General features: G+C 31.9%; 1 pseudogene; it reads left to right on the plus strand.

Annotated features, from left to right (window-relative positions):
* Nucleotides 1–8,652: 8,652 nt before the first annotated feature.
* Nucleotides 8,653–16,625, plus strand: LOC148938346 (facilitated trehalose transporter Tret1 pseudogene; annotated as a pseudogene).
* The last annotated feature ends 1,552 nt before the right edge of the window (nt 16,626–18,177 follow it).

Genomic DNA, 18,177 nt, shown 5'->3' on the forward strand with positions numbered 1-18,177 from the left:
TTCGACCAGGAGAATTGTTTCCGGAATTATTGATTCACGAAAGGGGAATTAATTTATTGTTTCCAAGGAGAATTGTCTCCGGGACGAAGTTTATTAATATCTTTGGAGTTCGACCAGGAGAATTGTTTCTGGAATTATTGATTCACGAAAGAGGAATTAATTTATTGTTTCCAAGGAGAATTGTCTTCGGGACGAAGTTTATTAATATCTTTGGAGTTCGACCAGGAGAATTGTTTCTGAAGAATGTTTTGATCTTTGAGATGAAGAGATTAACACGGGAAACGGTTTCCAAGTAATTTCAAATGTGACAGCACAGGGAGGCAAAAAACAAACGGAACACGAAGAAATTACGTTTAGGGATTATTTGGGTGAAATCGTTTTAGACATTATAGGGAATTTTTTTGGCGAAATAGTTAGAGACATTTTAAGAAATGATGTTAGAAGATATTTTAGAAGAGGATTTGAGGATGAAACTCTTTGGTCGTTATAATACACAAGTTCCATTTGAACAGTGTCGTGAGGTCCCCTACCCCAACGGGTTCCGATCCCCCTACCCCAACCCCAAAGGAAGCCCCCGGCCCCAAGGGTCCCCCGGGCTCCCAAAGGGCCCTCCGGGCCCCCCAAAGGGCCCCCAGCTTCCAAAAGGCCCCAGAGCCCCCATTTTTAATACTTTTTAAGGCTTTATTATATCTTGTCAGAACAAGTTATTTTCTTAATTTCCATTCTAAACCCATTTTACAAGTTGAAATGGGTGAAACCGTTTTAGACATTTTAGGGAATTATTTCGGCGAAAAAGTTAGAGACATTTTAAAAGATGATGTTAGAAGATGTTTTAGAAGAGGATTTGAGGGGGAAACTATATTGTCGTTATAATACAAAAGTTCGATTTGAACAGTGTCGTGAGGTCCCCTACCCCAACCCCAAAGGCCCCCGTCCCCCTAATGCCCCTCGGTTAGGTTAGGTTAAGTTAGTTCAGGTTTGGTTAGCCTACGTACGCGCGCGTACATAGGCTAACATAACCAAACCTAACTTAATATAGTATAACCTAACCTCATTTAATCTTTTTATCATGTTTAAGTTAGGTTAGGTTAGCTTATCATGAGCGCTCATGATAAGTTAACCTAACCTAACCTAACCTAACTTAAACATGGAGAAATGTTTCTAATTATTTATTAATATTTATTTATACCTAACCTAACCTATTGTTTTTGATGGTTATATGAATGAACTGAATTTCAGATAAATTAGAAATAAAGTGAAACTTTTTATCTTCATGGAAAATAATCACAATCATAGTATATCCATTCCTATCTTCTATGGAAAAATTTAGAAATGAACTTTAAATTTTTTATGTCTTTGAGAAATTAGGAACTGGAATGGAAGGTTTTTCATTTTCATTGGTAAATTTCAGAATTGAGCTAACTTTTTTTCTCTTCTCTATGAAAATTCAGAAGAGAACTTGTACATTTTACACTTCATCGAGAAAACTCAGAATTAAAGTGGAGCTCCATATTTTTGTGAAGAATATTCACAATCAAAGTATAATTTTTCCTATCTTCTATGAAAAATTTGGAACACAACTTTAAATTTTTTCATCTCTTTGAGAAAAGTTGGAATTGAATTTAAGAAAATTTAGAATTAAAGTGAAACATTTTATCTTCATGGAAAATAATCACAATCATAGTATAACTTTTCCTATCTTCTATGGACAAATTTACAGCTGAACTTTAAATTTTTTATGTCTTGGTGAACTTCAAACTGAAGTGTAAGCTTTTTATTTTCTCTGGAGAAATTAGAATTGAATTATGTTCTTTGCTAAAATTCAGAAGAGAACTTGAACTTTTCTATCTTCTATGAAAAATTTGGAACAGTATTTAAAATTTTTTCATCTCTTTGAGAAAAATCTGAAATGAAGTGGAAACTTTTTATATTATTTTGGGGAAATAGAATTGATTAATAACTTATTTCATTTTCATTGAGAAAATTCAGAATCGAAGTTGAAGTTTTCTTCTTCCGGGAAAATATTTGGAACAGAACTTTAAATTTTTCATCTCTTTGAGAATAGTCGGAACTGAATTTAAGAAAATTTAGAATTAAAGTGAAACTTTTTATCTTCATGGGAAATAATCTGTGGAAGCTTTTTATTTTCTCTGGAGAAATTAGAATTGAATTATGTTCTTTGCTAAAACTCATAAGAGAACTTGAACTTTTCTATCTTCTAAGAAAAATTTGGAACAGTATTTTAAATTTTTCATCTCTTTGAGAAAAATCTGAACTGAAGTGGAAGCTTTTTATTTTCTCTGGAGAAATTAGAATCGAATAATGAACTTTGAAAAATCAAGAGAATGTAACTGTGACAAAGTAAACCACGACATAACACTACTGAAATATTCCAACTCTTGCATTTCAATGAAAGAAATTCAAAATTAACTTTGAAAAATCAAGAGTTGGATTATTTCAGTAGTGTTTTGTGGTGGTTTACCATTTCACAGTTACATTCTCTTGATTTTTCAAAGTTCATTTTGAATTTATTTCGTTGAAATGCAAGAGTTGGAATATTTCAATAGTGTTTTGTCGTAGTTTACCTTGTCACAGTTACATTCTCTTGATTTGTCAAAGTTCATTATTCAATTCTAATTTCTCCAGAGAAAATAAAAAGCTTCCACTTCAGTTCAGATTTTTCTCAAAGAGATGAAAAAATTTAAAATACTGTTCCAAATTTTTCTTAGAAGATAGAAAAGTTCAAGTTCTCTTCTTAATTTTAACAAAGAACATAATTCAATTCTAATTTCTCCAGAGAAAATAAAAAACTTCCACATATTATTTCCCATGAAGATAAAAAGTTTCACTTTAATTCTAAATTTTCTTAAATTCAGGTCCGACTATTCTCAAAGAGATGAAAAATTTAAAGTTCTGTTCCAAATATTTTCCCGGAAGAAGAAAAGTTCAACTTCGATTCTGAATTTTCTCAATGAAAATGAAATAAGTTATTGATCAATTCTATTTCCCCAAAATAATTTAAAAAGTTTCCACTTCAGTTCAGATTTTTCTCAAAGAGATGAAAAAATTTTAAATACTGTTCCAAATTTTTCTTAGAAGATAGAAAAGTTCAAGTTCTCTTCTAAATTTTTCCAAAGAACACAATTAATTTATAATTTCTCCAGAAGAAACAGAACGCCTCCTCTTCACTTTGAATCTAACCAAGACATAAAAAATTTAAACTTCAGTTGTAAATTTTTCCATAGAAGATTTAAAACGTTACACACTTATTGTGATTATTTACCGTGAAGATAAAAAGTTTAGCTATAATTCAATATTTTCTTAAATTCAGTTCAGACTTTTCTCAATGAGATGAAAAAATTTTAAGTTCTGTTCCAAATATTTTCCCGGAAGAAGAAAATTCCCACGACATAAAAACTTTAAAGTTCACTTCTAATTTTTTTTGTAGACGATAGCAAAAGTTATACTATGATTGTAATTATTTTCCATGAAGATAAAAGTTTCACTTTAATTCTAAATTTTCTTAAATTCAGTTCCGACTTTTCTCAAAGAGATGAAAAAATTTAAAGTTGTGTTCCAAATTTTTCATAGAAGATAGGAAAAGATATACTTTGATTGTGAATATTCTTCACAAAGATATGGAGCTCCACTTTAATTCTGAGTTTTCTCGATGAAGTGTAAAATGTACAAGTTCTCTTCTGAATTTTCATAGAGAAGAGAAAAAAAGTTAGCTCAATTCTGAAATTTACCAATGAAAATGAAAAAGCTTCCATTTCAGTTCCTAATTTCTCAAAGACATAAAAAATTTAAAGTTCATTTCTAAATTTTTCCATAGAAGATAGGAATGGATATACTTTAATTGTGACTATTTTCCATGAAGATAAAAAGTTTCACTTTATTTCTAATTTTTCTGAAATTCAGTTCATTCATCTAACCATGAAAAACAATAGGTTAGGTTAGGTTTAAATAAATATTAATAAATAATTAGAAACATTTCTCTATGTTTAAGTTAGGTTAGGTTAACTTATCATGAGCGCTCATGATAAGCTAACCTAACCTAACTTAAACATGATAAAAAGATTAAATTAAGTTAGGTTAGACTAGATTAAGTTAGGTTAGGTTATGTTAGCCTATGTACGCACGCGTACGTAGGATAACCTAACCTAACTTAACCTAACCTAACTTAATCTAGTCTAACCTAACCTAATTTAATCTTTTTATCATGTTTAAGTTAGGTTAGGTTAACTTATCACGACCGCTCATGATAAGCTAACCTAACCTAACTTAAACATGGAGAAATGTTTCTAATTATGTATTAATATTTATTTATACCTAACCTAACCTATTGTTTTTGGTGGTTAGATGAATGAAGTGAATTTAAGAAAAATTAGAAATAAAGTGAAACTTTTTATCTTCATGGAAAATAATCACAATCATAGTATATCCATTCCTATCTTCTATGGAAAAATTTTGAAATGAACTTTAAATTTCTTATGTCTTTGAGAAATTAGGAACTGAAATGAAAGCTTTTTCATTTTCATTGGTAAATTTCAGAATTCAGCTAACTTTTTTTCTCTTCTCTATGAAAATTCAGAAGAGAACTTGTACATTTTACACTTCATCGAGAAAACTCAGAATTAAAGTGAAGCTCCATATCTTTGTGAAGAATATTCACAATCAAAGTATAACTTTTCCTATCTTCTATGAAAAATTTGGAACACAACTTTAAATTTTTTCATCTCTTTGAGAAAAGTCGGAACTGAATTTAAGAAAATTTAGAATTAAAGTGAAACTTTTTATCTTCATGGAAAATAATCACAATCATAGTATAACTTTTCCTATCTTCTACAAAAAAATTTAGAAGTGAACTTTAAATTTTTTATGTCTTGGGACTTTTCTTCTTCCGGGAAAATATTTGGAACAGAACTTAAAATTTTTTCATCTCATTGAGAAAAGTCGGAACTGAATTTAAGAAAATTTTGAATTAAAGTGAATTTTTTTATCTTCATCGAAAATAATCACAATCATAGTATAACTATTCCTATATTCTATGGAAAAATTTAGAATTGAACTTTAAATTTTTTATGTCTTGGTGAACTTAAAACTGAAGTGGAAGCTTTTTATTTTCTCTGGAGAAATTAGAATTGAATTATGTTCTTTGCTAAAATTCAGAAGAGAACTTGAACTTTTCTATCTTCTAAGAAAAATTTGGAACAGTATTTAAAATTTTTTCATCTCTTTGAGAAAAATCTGAACTGAAGTGGAAAATTTTTATATTATTTTGGGGAAATAGAATTGATCAATAACTTATATCATTTTCATTGAGAAAATTCAGAATCGAAGTTGAACTTTTCTTCTTCCGGGATAATATTTAGAACAAAACTTAAAATTTTTCATCTCTTTGAGAAAAGTCGGAACTGAATTTAAGAAAATTTAGAATTAAAGTGAAACTTATTTCTTCGTGGAAAATAATCTGTGGAAGCTTTTTATTTTCTCTGGAGAAATTATAATTAAATTATGTTCTTTGCTAAAATTCAGAAGAGAACTTGAACTTTTCTATCTTCTAAGAAATATTTGGAACAGTATTTTAAAATTTTTGATCTCTTTGAGAAAAATTTGAACTGAAGTGGAAAATTTTTATATTATTTTGATAAAATAGAATTGACCAATAACTAATTTAATTTTCATTGAGAAAATTCAGAATCAAAGTTGAACTTTTCTTCTTCCGTGGCAATATTTGGAACGGAACTTTTAAATTTTGTCATCTTTTTCAGGAAGGCTGGAAGTGAATTTAAGAAACTTTTGAATTAAATCGAAACATTTTATGTTGATAAAAAGTAATCAAAATCATAGTATAGCTTTTTCTATCTTGTACTGAAAAATTTAGAACTGAACTTTAAATTTTTATGTCTTGGTGAACTTAAAACTGAAGTGGAAGCTTTTTATTTTCTCTTGAGAAATTAGAATTGAATTATGTTCGTTGGTAAAATTCAGAAGAGAACTTGAACTTTTCTATCTTCTATGAAAAATTTGGAACAGTATTTTAAATTTTTCATCGCTTTGAGAAAAATCTGAATTGAAGTGGAAATTTTATTATATTTTGAGAAAATAGAATTGTTCTCTAGATTATTTCGTTTTCATTAAGAAAATTCAGAATTGAAATTGAAATTTTTTTCTCCCGGGAAAATATTTAGAATGGAACTTTAAATTTGATTCTTTGTGAAAGGTCGGAACTGAATTCAAGAAAATTTGGAATTAAAATGAAACTTTTCATCTTCAAAGAAAATAATCACAATCATAGTATAACTTTTCCTATCTTCTATGGAAAAATTTAGAACTGAACTTTAAATTTTTTATGTCTAGGTGAACTTAAAACTGAAGTGGAAGCTTTTTATTTTCTCTGGTGAATTTAGAATTGAATTGTGTTCTTTGGTAAAATTCAGAAGAGAACTTGAATTTTTCTATCTTCTATGAAAAATTGAGCCTGCTAGTAGTATCATTATCTCTAAAATTCTTTTTCTTACATCTCTGACCTTTTTAATAAATATTCTGAACGTTTGACTTTCTAGCATACCCTAAAAATAATGAACACTTAACAAAATAATGCATAAGATATTTTTAATGAAATAACGACATGTAGAATATTAATATAAAAATATGTTAAATACATTATTATACATTATTAGTAAACTTGCGCTTCACTTTCCGTCAATTCATCTTTATATTCATTGATGATATTGTCTGCTAATGTCCTTTTTATTCTGAATGCGATTTCACTGTCTATTGTCACATTAGTTTTACATAGATAGCAGTTTTAGCCCGTTGAAATTATCGGCTCTATAATGCTACTGCAGGTGCATGCATGCCTTCTTTATTTTATTGCTTTCATTCGAATGGTAATACCAGAAAGATGGCGATAAGATCTAACAGCGAGTAACGCACAACAACAGCTATTAACTAGAAATTTTCCCCCTCCACTAACTATTATTTTTATGTTGGCATTCTCTTTGAGTACTAATTTCTCTGGTAATGTTACTCTCGCATAACCACCGTTTGCATGATGGAAATTCTTGGGTACTCCAAAGGAATCTAACTTCTCGCTGTCATGACAACGCTTGCATACATTTCCAATAGTGTTACCACTTGCACTCGTTTCATAGTTCAGGTATTTCTCCTTGTCAGCATTCAGCACGACGATGATTTTATCATGTGCACATACTTTCGTCGAATAATTCATCTTCACTTTTTTCAGATCTGAATTGTGTGTTTATCCTTCCACTGCGTAAAAAATACTGATTTAATGCATGCAATAAACTAGGTAGTGTCGATAACCTGCCATAGAGTACCAGTGAGAAAACCACGTCGTGTCTATGGACAAGCACAGAGTACGATTGGTAGAGCCGTAAGCATATTTCATTTCATTTTAAGATTTAAGAAAATTTAGAATTAAAGTGAAAATTTTTATCTTCATAGAAAATAATCACAATCATAGTATAACTTTTCCTATCTTCTACGGAAAAATTTAGAAGTGAATTTAAAATTTTTTATGGCTTGCGACTTTTCTTTTTCCGGGAAAATATTTGGAACATAACTTTAAATTTTTTCATCTCTTTGAGAAGAATCTGAACTGAAGTGGAAAATTTTTATATTATTTTGGGGAAATAGAATTGATCAATAACTTATTTCATTTTCATTGAGAAAATTCAGAATCGAAGTTGAACTTTTCTTCTTCCGGGAAAATATTTGGAACAGAACTTTAAATTTGACTCTTTGAGAAAGGTCGGAATTGAATTTAAGAAAATTTAGAATTAAAGTGAAACTTTTTATCTTCATGGAAAATAATCACAATCAAAGTATAACTTTTCCTATCTTCTATGGAAAAATTTAGAACTGAACTTTAAATTTTTTATGTCTTGGTGAATTTAAAACTGAAGTGGAAGCTTTTTATTTTCTCTGGTGAAATTAGAAATGAATTCTGTTCTCTGGTAAAATTCAGAAGAGATCTTGAACTTTTCTATCTTCTATGAAAAATTGAGCCTGCTAGTAGCACCTTTATCTCTAAAAATTCTTCTTCTTACATCTCTGACCTTTTTAATTAATATTCTGAACGTTTGACGTTCTAGCATACCCTAAAAATAATTAACAGTTAACAAAATAATGCATAAGATATTTTTAATGAAATAACTACATGTAGAATATTAATATAAAAATACGTTAAATACATTATTATACATTATTAGTACACTTGCGCTTCACTTTCCGTCAATTCATCTTTATATTCATTGATGATATTGTCTGCTAATGTCCTTTTTATTCTGCCTGCGATTTCACTGTCTATTTTCACATTATTTTTACATAGATAGCAGTTTTGGCGTATTGACAAGATATGATTAATGACATTATTGCAGGAGAATGCTTGTCTTCTTCTTGTTTTCTTTAATACGCTAATACCGTACAGATGATGATAGGATGTATCAACAGGTAATGTGTTACCAGCAACAGTAGCAAGAAGTTGTCTCGGATCATCGACAATTATTTTAAGTTTGCATTCTCTTTGAGCACTAATTTCTCTGGTAATGTTACCCTCACATATCCACCGTTTACACTATTGAAATTCTTGGGTACTCCAATGAAATCTAACTTCATGCTGTCATGACAAAACATGCACACATTTCCAATGGTTTTACCACTTGCACTCGTTTCATAGTTCAGGTATTTTTCCTTGTCATCAGTCAACACGACGATGATTTTTTCATGTGCACAGACTTTCGTCGAATAATTACTCTTCCCTTTTTTACAGATATGAATTGTGTGTTTATTCTTCCGCGGCGTAAGAAATACTGATTTAATGGAAGCATTAAACTAGGTAGTGTCGATAACCTGCCATAGAGTACCAGTGGGAAAGCCGCGTCGTGTCTATGAACAAGCACAGAGTACGATTGGTAGAGCCATAAGCATATTTCATGTCACTTTAAGATACGTAAAAAAGTTTAAAAAATACCATGTTAAAAAAATTCAAAAATTATTTTAAAAAAATGGGGGGGGGGGAGTGGTCCCGTTCGTCTTTGGGGGCTCGAGGAGCATTAGGGGGACTGGGGGCCTTTGGGGTTGGGGTAGGGGACCTCACGACACTGTTCAAATGGAACTTGTGTATTATAACGACCACAGAGTTTCACCCTCAAATCCTCTTATAAAACATCTTCTAAAATCATCTTTTAAAATGTCTCTAGCTGTTTCGCCGAAATAATTCCCTTAAACGTCTAAAACGGTTTCGCCCATTTCAACTTATAAAATGGGTTTAGAATGGACATTAAGAAAATAACTTGTTCTGAAAAGATATAATAAAGCCTTAAAAAAGTATTAAAAATGGGGGCTCTGGGGCCTTTTGGCAGCCGGGGGCCCGTTGGGGGGCCCAGAGGGCCCTTTGGGCGCCGGGGGTACCTTGGGGGCCGGGGGCTTCCTTTGGGTTTGGGTTAGGGGTTTGGTGGCCGTTTGGGGTTGGGGTAGGGGACCTCACGACACTGTTCAAATCGAACTTTTGTATTATAACGACAATAAAGTTTCCCCCTCAAATCCTCTTCTAAAACATCTTCTAAAATCATCTTTTAAAATGTCTCTAACTGTTTCGCCGAAATAATTCCCTAAAATGTCTAAAACGATTTCTCTCAAATAACCCCTAAACGTAATTTCAGCGTGTTCCTTTTGTTTTTGGCATCCCTGCGCTGTCACATTTGAAATTACTGGGAAACCCTTTCCCGTGTTAATTTCTTCATCTCTAAGATCAAAACATTCGCCAGAAACAATTCTCCTGGTCGAACTCCAAAGATATTAATAAACTTCGTCCCGAAGACAATTCTCCTTGGAAACAATAAATTAATTCCTCTTTCGTGACTCAATAATTCCGGAAACAATTCTCCTGGTCGAACTCCAAAGATATTAATTAACTTCGTCCCGGAGACAATTCTTCTTGGAAACAATAAATTAATTCCCCTTTCGTGAATCAATAATTCCGGAAACAATTCTCCTGGTCGAACTCCAAAGATATTAATAAACTTCGTCCCGGAGACAATTCTCCTTGGAAAAAGAGGTCATTGACCCCATTAACCACGTGTTCTCCCTAGGGACTCTATGCCCATATTTGGTGTGCTGTCACGAGCTCATGAGGCCTTTCTACTCCCAACACAACAAGATTCCCTTTAACCTATCTTTAACTACCTTTCAGACCCTTCCCTTCCCAAGTCCCCCTCCCCACCCAAGAAAAACAACAACAATCAACCCAATGACCCAAAATATATTTTATCGCAAATTTAAATGATTCCACTGACCTCTTCTCTTTTAAATATTTAGGTAGCGCATTCCACATCCTACAGTAGACTATATCAATAGAAAAATCGGATCTTATGAAATGTGTAGGAGGAACTTAAAGGTGATCTTCAGTTCGAATATTTACACTATGGAGATTCGATATATTTTGAAACAAATTTGAAAAACACTCAGGTAAAAGACCATGATGAAATCGGTACGCAAAAATAGAGCAAACAATTTTATGTATATTATCTGTTGACTGTAAATCTCCATCTCCTATAAATAAAAGAGCTTTATCATTAATTTTTTTTTAATATTTGAATAGGAATTTTAAATGTCGACATCCAAACTATTGAACAATATTTGAGATGGAATTGGATCAGAAAAAAATAAAGCAGGCGTAAAATCTTTTTGTGGAAAAAATGTTTAAGTTTTTAATCATGCCGAAATTCCTCCAAACTAGTCTCAGGTTTGCTAATCACGCCTCTCGGTGTTAATAGCCCCCCATCATCGGGGTGAGACTTTCCTGTTCGCGAAAAAAAATCAAAATTTGCAATTTAATTACATTGATCACTAGCTTATTGGCATCAATCCAAACATAAACTCGCTCAATAGCTAATTGGAGTTTATGTCCATGGCGAAAGGGCATATGCAGTATTTTATAAATTTCATTTCTCATTAAACTTCAGCATTCTGTATTTTGGGTTGGTGCTCTTTGGGATTTAAATTCAGCGTTTTAGTTTCCTAATTTAAAGCCGGGATAACAGCTTGCTATTTCTAGTACCCTAAGATATCCGCAATAACTTGGATGTGTCATAGCCTGTCCCTGCTAAATTATATAATCGTGTACTTGTGGAGCCAATGCCAAGAGATTCCTTCTCTATAGTTTTTACTTTCGTATAGATTCCGAAACGGTTAAACTTGGCTATGAGTGGCAAGTAGAATTTAACCTTATAATCTACCCTTTTTTTCTACTGATGATTAGCTTAGCTCATTTTGACTATAGTAGAAAATATTTAAAGTTGTTTAATTTACTAAAAATCTGGCAGAAAGACCAATACTGACTGTTCTGTATATCATCAGCAACTTGTTGATGCGAGGACAAATAAACATATCCTCGACCACCATTTGTGGACTGATAAACGAAACTTTTAAAGTAATGCTTCTATTAGCCAACTTTAGTCAATTAGCCAATTTAGCCAATCTAGCCAAATCCATATGGCTGAAGTAAACCAGTAGTGGTGTCAATTCACGAAAATTTTAAGGCAGATAAAATGTACTTTTTAATGTCTAAGGGGGGGGGGGGGGTAAGTTTTTTCAGTGAAAATACCAAAAGAAACCATTTTTAAATAAAATTTCCAAAAAAATTATTTTTACAAATCTACGCACGGAGAAAAAAACGTGAGGAAAAGGCCTCGTACCTCCATCCAGTTGATGCCACTATTAACCTGTTTAGATCATATTACTAATGGGGAACAAAATCGTGTATCTGCTCTTTTTGTGAAAATCACTCTAATGTAGTTCTAGTTAGCTATCTTCAAAATACGAATGTAAGTCAGAGAATTATGTTTGGTACCACAGCGAGACTGATGGTGGCCCTAGGTTTAAGTTTTGTAATAATTTTCAGGAAGATTTTCATTATCTTAAGATAATGAACAATACTGATCTTCTTTACAATTATCCCTGTTCATAAAAGTTGGGCTGGTTTTCTTTAAAAAATTTTAATCGTATATGGGACAAGGAGTTATTTCGCTTTTGGGGAAGAGGGGGGTGGTTCTTTCTATTACCCCCCAAAATAGATGTATCAATTATTTTGTTAAATGTCTATTCACAGCTTTTAAATTTTCAGGTATAAATAAGTGCCATTTGACAGCCTAAACTCAAAATTTGTTTCTTCTAAATGATAGCGTAAAGTATTTAGCGTAAAGAGCGAGTCGTTGAGGAGGGGACAGCCCCTTTCATATACGGAATAATTTCTGTTCGTTTTAAGTTTTAATGTCACTCCTTACTTTCAGTTTAAAAAACTTGTTTTTTTTTTAATTTCTGATCGTTTTTTAGTTAATGCAGCTTTTATTTTGGCTCACCGTCATTGAATAAGTAAACAAAATTTGCATAAAAATTTTAATTTTCTTTTGCTAAATGGCTGCCTCTTAATTTGGTTCTGACGTAATTTACAAATTAACTTACGTAACGAACTTCTATATTCGTATATTTTTCTTCTGGCAAAAAATACAAAGTTGCAGATTTTTGCAGATATGAGCTTGAAACCTATGTAAAAGGGTTTTCTGATACCCGGAATCGGACGGTGTGATTTTCATTAAAATTCTTTAACTTGTAGGGGATGTTTCCCCCCTCTTTAAAAAATCAGGCAAATTTTCTCAGGCTCGTAGCCTTTGATGAGCAATACTAAACTTAATACAATTTATATATTTAGAATCAGCATTATAAGCCCATTCTTTTGATACATTTATTGACATCAAAATCCGTTTTTAAAAGTTTCGCTTACTATTGTGCCGTATCGCTTGTTTTTTTTTATTTTTAATTTCTTAGATCAAGGGGTTCTCCCCTTAGTCAATATCAGGGTCTTTACGTTAAAAGTTAAAAAAAAAAAAAAATTAATTCACAAACCCCTGAATCACAACGGCCGTTTAATTAGAATAGATAGCTCTTTTGAAAGCGCTAAAAAAACTGTAGCGTAAAGAGCGAGGTATTGACTTGGGGGAGAACCCCCTTCATATACTTAATAATTTCTGTTTGTTTTAAGTTCTTATGTTGCTTCTTACTTTCAGTTGATTTTTTTTGTATTATTTAATTTCTGATCGTTTTTTAAATAACGCTTGGAAATTCGGCGCACCCCTTCATAGAAATGTCCCTTACCCCAAAGAAACATCCTCCACGGAAAGATTCTCCCGAGTAACCCTCCCCTCCAGTCCCCCCCCCCCCCCCTACCAGAAATAAAATCCTTCCTGAAAATGTCTGTATACTTCTCAATAACCAATACAATATGTAAGCAATGGGCAAAGTTCATAACTTGCAGCCCTTCTCCTGGGAACTGTGGGGATTAAGTCATCTTAAAAGACATATTTATTAGATTTTCGACTATGTTGAACAAAGTGGCTATCTCAAAATTTTAATTGGGTGACTTTGAGAAAAAAATGAGCGTGGGATTGCCCTACAATTTTTTTGGTCACTTAAAAAGGGCACTAGAACTTTTAATTTCCGTTCCAATGAGCCCTTCTACGATATACTAAGACCACTGGGTCAATACAATTACCCCTGGGAAAAAAATAATAAATAAAAACGCATCCGTGATCTTTCTTCTGGCAAAAAATGGAAAATTCCACATTTTTGTAGATAGGAGCTTGAAACCTCTACATTAGGGTTCTCTGATACTATGAATATGATGGTGTGATTTTCATTAAGGTTCTATAAATTTTAGGGGGTCTTTCCATGTGGTGGTGTGATTTCTATTAAGATTCCTTGACTTTTAGGGGCAGTTTTGTTCTTTTTTCGCAAATAAGGCAAATATTCTCAGGATCGTATAATTCCAGATTTTAGAGTTTCGGTTACTATTGAGCTGCATCGCTTCTTACTTAAAAACAGTTACCACGAACTGTTTGATCGTTACCACGAACTGTTTGACTGTTTGAGTGTTTGACTGTTTGATTTTCATTAAGGTTCTGTAACTTTTAGGGGGTCTTTCCCCCTTTTTTCGAAAATAAATCAAATTTTCTCTGGCGCGTAAATTTTGATGGGTATAAATAAACTTGATGAAACTTATATATTTGAAATCAAAATTAAAATTTGATTCTTTTGATGTATCTATTGGTATCAAAATTCCGTTTTTTAGAGTTTCGGTTACCATTGAGCCGGGTCGCTCCTTACTTACAGTTCGGTACCACGAACTGTTTGATATCTGCCGGTCCTAGATGCCTAAGCATCTAGGACCGGCATATTGTGCCCACATCGCAAATTACTTAGGCAGCACTGTCGCGCTGCCTATCATATTTGTTTTGGGATTTCATTGTTGCAGCGGTAGCTTTAATATTTTTTTTCAGGCTACTATTCTAGAAGGAAACAGCCCAATAGATGTGGGATTTGCTACAATAATACTTGCAGTGTGTTTGGTAGTGACAGTGTTGATAGTCTCAATCTTCATTGACAGTCTTGGCAGAAAAGCACTAATGCTCACTTCGGGTCTCATCATAAAGATATCTCTGCTAGCCCTTGGCACATACTTCTACTTAAGGGTAATTTATTTTTATTAAAACTTATTCCTTTTATCCCAGGTAAACCATACTGATGAAACTAATCAATTTTTCAAGACTTTGAGAGTTCACAGTTAGAGATGAAGTTCCAAAATATTGTTAAGAAGACTAAGTCACGACGACCAGAATAATATATGGTAAAGAGTCTGGAGGAATAAGAATATCAATCTTAGAGCCGAAGTGAAGACACTTGAAGCCAAGGGAATAATGCTGTCAAACATTTTCTACGCCGAGGGTGCAAACTAGAAGTAGCAAATTCTCGATTGGGGCGCGAAGAAGTCTGAATATGGTTTTAAGAGAAGCAAGAACTTAATGAACCTTTGTGAACCTTTGAATGCCATGGAGTTGGGGAGGAGCATATATACCTGGAATGGCCCTACGTGGCCTGGTGCTCTGAAGAATGGTCATCAGCATTATGTATAAATAGTTTGGTCGTAAAAAGTAATTAAAAAAAAAAAAATACTAGGTCCAGAACTAGAAAAATTTCATTAAAAGAATCTTTATTAATTTTAGGTGCAATTTAATAATAAATAAAAAGTATGGGTAGAAGATATTAAAGTTTTTTTTTTAGAAACTAGTCTTAACAAATGCTTTTCAACATTGGTTTCCCATTCTCTTGGAAACTTGTTGAATCACCTCTTATGCAAAATCTTCTAAAATTTGGAAATGTATTTTCAAGAGGTTTTGAAAAAGAGAAATATATATATATATATATATATATATATATATATATATATATATATATATATATATATATATATATATATATATATATATATACAGGGGAAAAAATTGTCTTGCCATCTTATTTGTCCAAGAAAGGTAAAGTGCTTTGGATGTAAAAATAAAATATTTAATCCCAATTCAAATCGAATGTTTTTGGACTGATATATTAAAAGTAATCATTTGGACTGTCATTTAAAGTAATCATTTCGTTATTGACAATCTACCTACAGTTGTCAGAAGTTTTGGAAGTTTCTGTGATTATGCAATGACTCAAAGACTATAGGTATCTTAAAAATATGGGAACTGGTGCTTGTGTCAACAGAAAATTTGTCAGGTCATCTAGCATTAGGCATTATTTGGCAATTTTTTCAGTATTACAGGAGTGAAAAGTTAGTTTAACTGGAGTAACTGGTAAAATTAGCGCAGTAAAAAGTGCTCTATCTCAGTTTCTGAAAGAAACGTGATAACAAAACTTGTAAAAATGTCGAGAAATGCCAAACACTACATGGCGTGGGTGGTTTTATTTGTAGACACTAGTTCTAGTTTCTGCTTTTGTAAGTTACCTATACTTTTTGCAATGATCATCCATAGAATTTGCTTGGGAGAGAAATAGTAGATGACTACTTTCCTCAAAAGCCTTCTATATGTTTCAAAAGTGTTTTTGAATTTTAGTAGACTTTAAGTTAAGCTAAATTTATTTAAAGTAAAAAACGGTGCTTTTGTGTACAAGTAACAGTGACATTACTTTAAATGATTATGCATAGTGCTGTAGTTCAATCTGAAAACCAAAAACCTATTCAAATTTTTGGTTTGTTGAGAACTTCAGATTTGAGCAATTTAAAACTAGATAGCATAACTTTGCAGTAAACCAACAATTTTGAAATTCTTACTGTTGAAATGCATAACTTCTTAATAACATCAACTGTGTATCGAGTGTATCAATTAAACCACCCAATTTTTAATTTCAATATTTTATTTCAGGACACATACGGACCTGAATCAGTTGAACATTTGTCCTGGCTACCTTTCGCATCCCTAGTAGTTTTTTATACTTCCTACGCTGGGGGATATTCTTCTGTTCCCTATATTCTAATTGCAGAATTATCACCAGTCCGATATAGAGATATCATGGGATCAATTGGCTACTTTTCTAGCAATTTACTTATCTTTGTTGTTGTTAGGACATTCCCAGAGCTCCAAAAAAGCATTGGTGACCATTGTGCGTTTTGGTTATATGCCTGTATTCTTGCAGTTGGAGCAGTTTTTGTCATTGTGTTTGTTCCTGAAACGAAAGGAAAAACCTTGGAAGATATTGCTGAAGAATAATTTCAAAGAAATTTGATACCCACTTTGGGTAAAGAGTGAAGCTTTAAATACGTCAGGATGGAGATGGAGCGCAAGGAGCTGTATTGATCTTAGGTGGCTTGGGTAGGCCAACATTTATTTTAGTCTATTTGTCTCTGATCAGCTAGCAGCTTACTATGCAGGTAAAACTAACCCGAGAGAAGAACATGCTAAAAAAGAAATTTGGTTGTCAATTCATGACAACCAAAGATAGGCCAAAAATTGTTTTTCTATACATGACCTAGTTCAATGAGGATAAAAAATGAAAAAAAAATTGGTTTTGTCGATTCGTAGCACGAAAGATTCGATTTATTTAATCGCTGATCCACCTGAAAAGTACTTGGCATCTAGAGGGTCGACGTAAACCCAATATAGGTAAAAAAAAAAAAAGGAATGAGGAAACAAAGGAACAAGGAAATAAGAATGGTTTTAGCTTTATAAGTGACCAGAAATTATGCAGGGTTGCAATGCATATGGTTTCAAATAATGATTTATAATCTATATGAACTACGAAAATTTTTAGTAAAAATATTTAAGGACAATTGCACAATACTACAAGTAATCAAACATTTTGACTAAATGTTTAAATGTTGCCAAAAATGCAGATTACAACCTAACATTTTAATTCTTAAGCAAAAGAGCTGAAAAAAAACTTTACAAGTTCTCCAACAATTATTCTTTAATAAAACAACTTCAAGTAAAAAATGGACAGAAATTAGCATTAAAATATTTTCCAAGAATAAGTTTAAAGTAAAGAGCGAATACAAAAAGTAAACAACCACAATAGAAGCTATAACAATAAGAAATAATCGTAAAATAATTGAAAGTGAAAAACCTACAGAAATAACTGTGAATGACTAAATGCAACTTAGGATAAGAAGAAATTAAAATGAATAATGGAGACAAACTTAAAATGAATATAAGTTATCTCAAATTGAAGTGGGCCCTCCCAAGCCATTTAAAGGCCAGATTTATTTTCACTTTACTAAAAACAAAGTGTATTTTAAACACTTTTTCAATTTTTATTATTATGAAATTGAAGAATCAAAACCTGCTGAGACTCCCATGAATAAATATAATTATATTTTGAACCATAAGTTATTTTAATATTTCTGCAGTAAATTTTATGCAAACTTAAATTTTATTTTTATTTTTGAACACTTTCTATTCAAATGCACTGAAAACCAGTTGCCAGGTCTTTTATTGATTTATCAGATCTAAATATTGATTCAGCCAAACTATAAAAATTACTTTGAAAAATTTCCAAAGTTCATTTTGAAATTTTTTTAGTCATCAATATTTGGATGAAATAAAATTCAAAAAATAAAGCTTGGCAAAAATTGTCCTTCTAAAATCCTTAAATTCAATTTAAAGTCACAAATGTAAATCTTATAGGAAAAATATTTTCTTGTCGTCCCGACTATTCTCATCATCTCTTTTTTGTTGAAGATATTTTCAAACAGATCGTGGTAACGAACTGTAAATAAGGAGCGTCTTATTGGTTGTATTGGTCTTAGGTGGCTTGGGGCTTCAG

The sequence above is a fragment of the Artemia sp. Qi Xiang Cuo genome, unplaced genomic scaffold, assembly GCF_049724085.1.
Source record: "Artemia sp. Qi Xiang Cuo unplaced genomic scaffold, ASM4972408v1 HiC_scaffold_3386, whole genome shotgun sequence".
In the NCBI taxonomy this organism is placed as follows: domain Eukaryota; kingdom Metazoa; phylum Arthropoda; class Branchiopoda; order Anostraca; family Artemiidae; genus Artemia; species Artemia sp. Qi Xiang Cuo.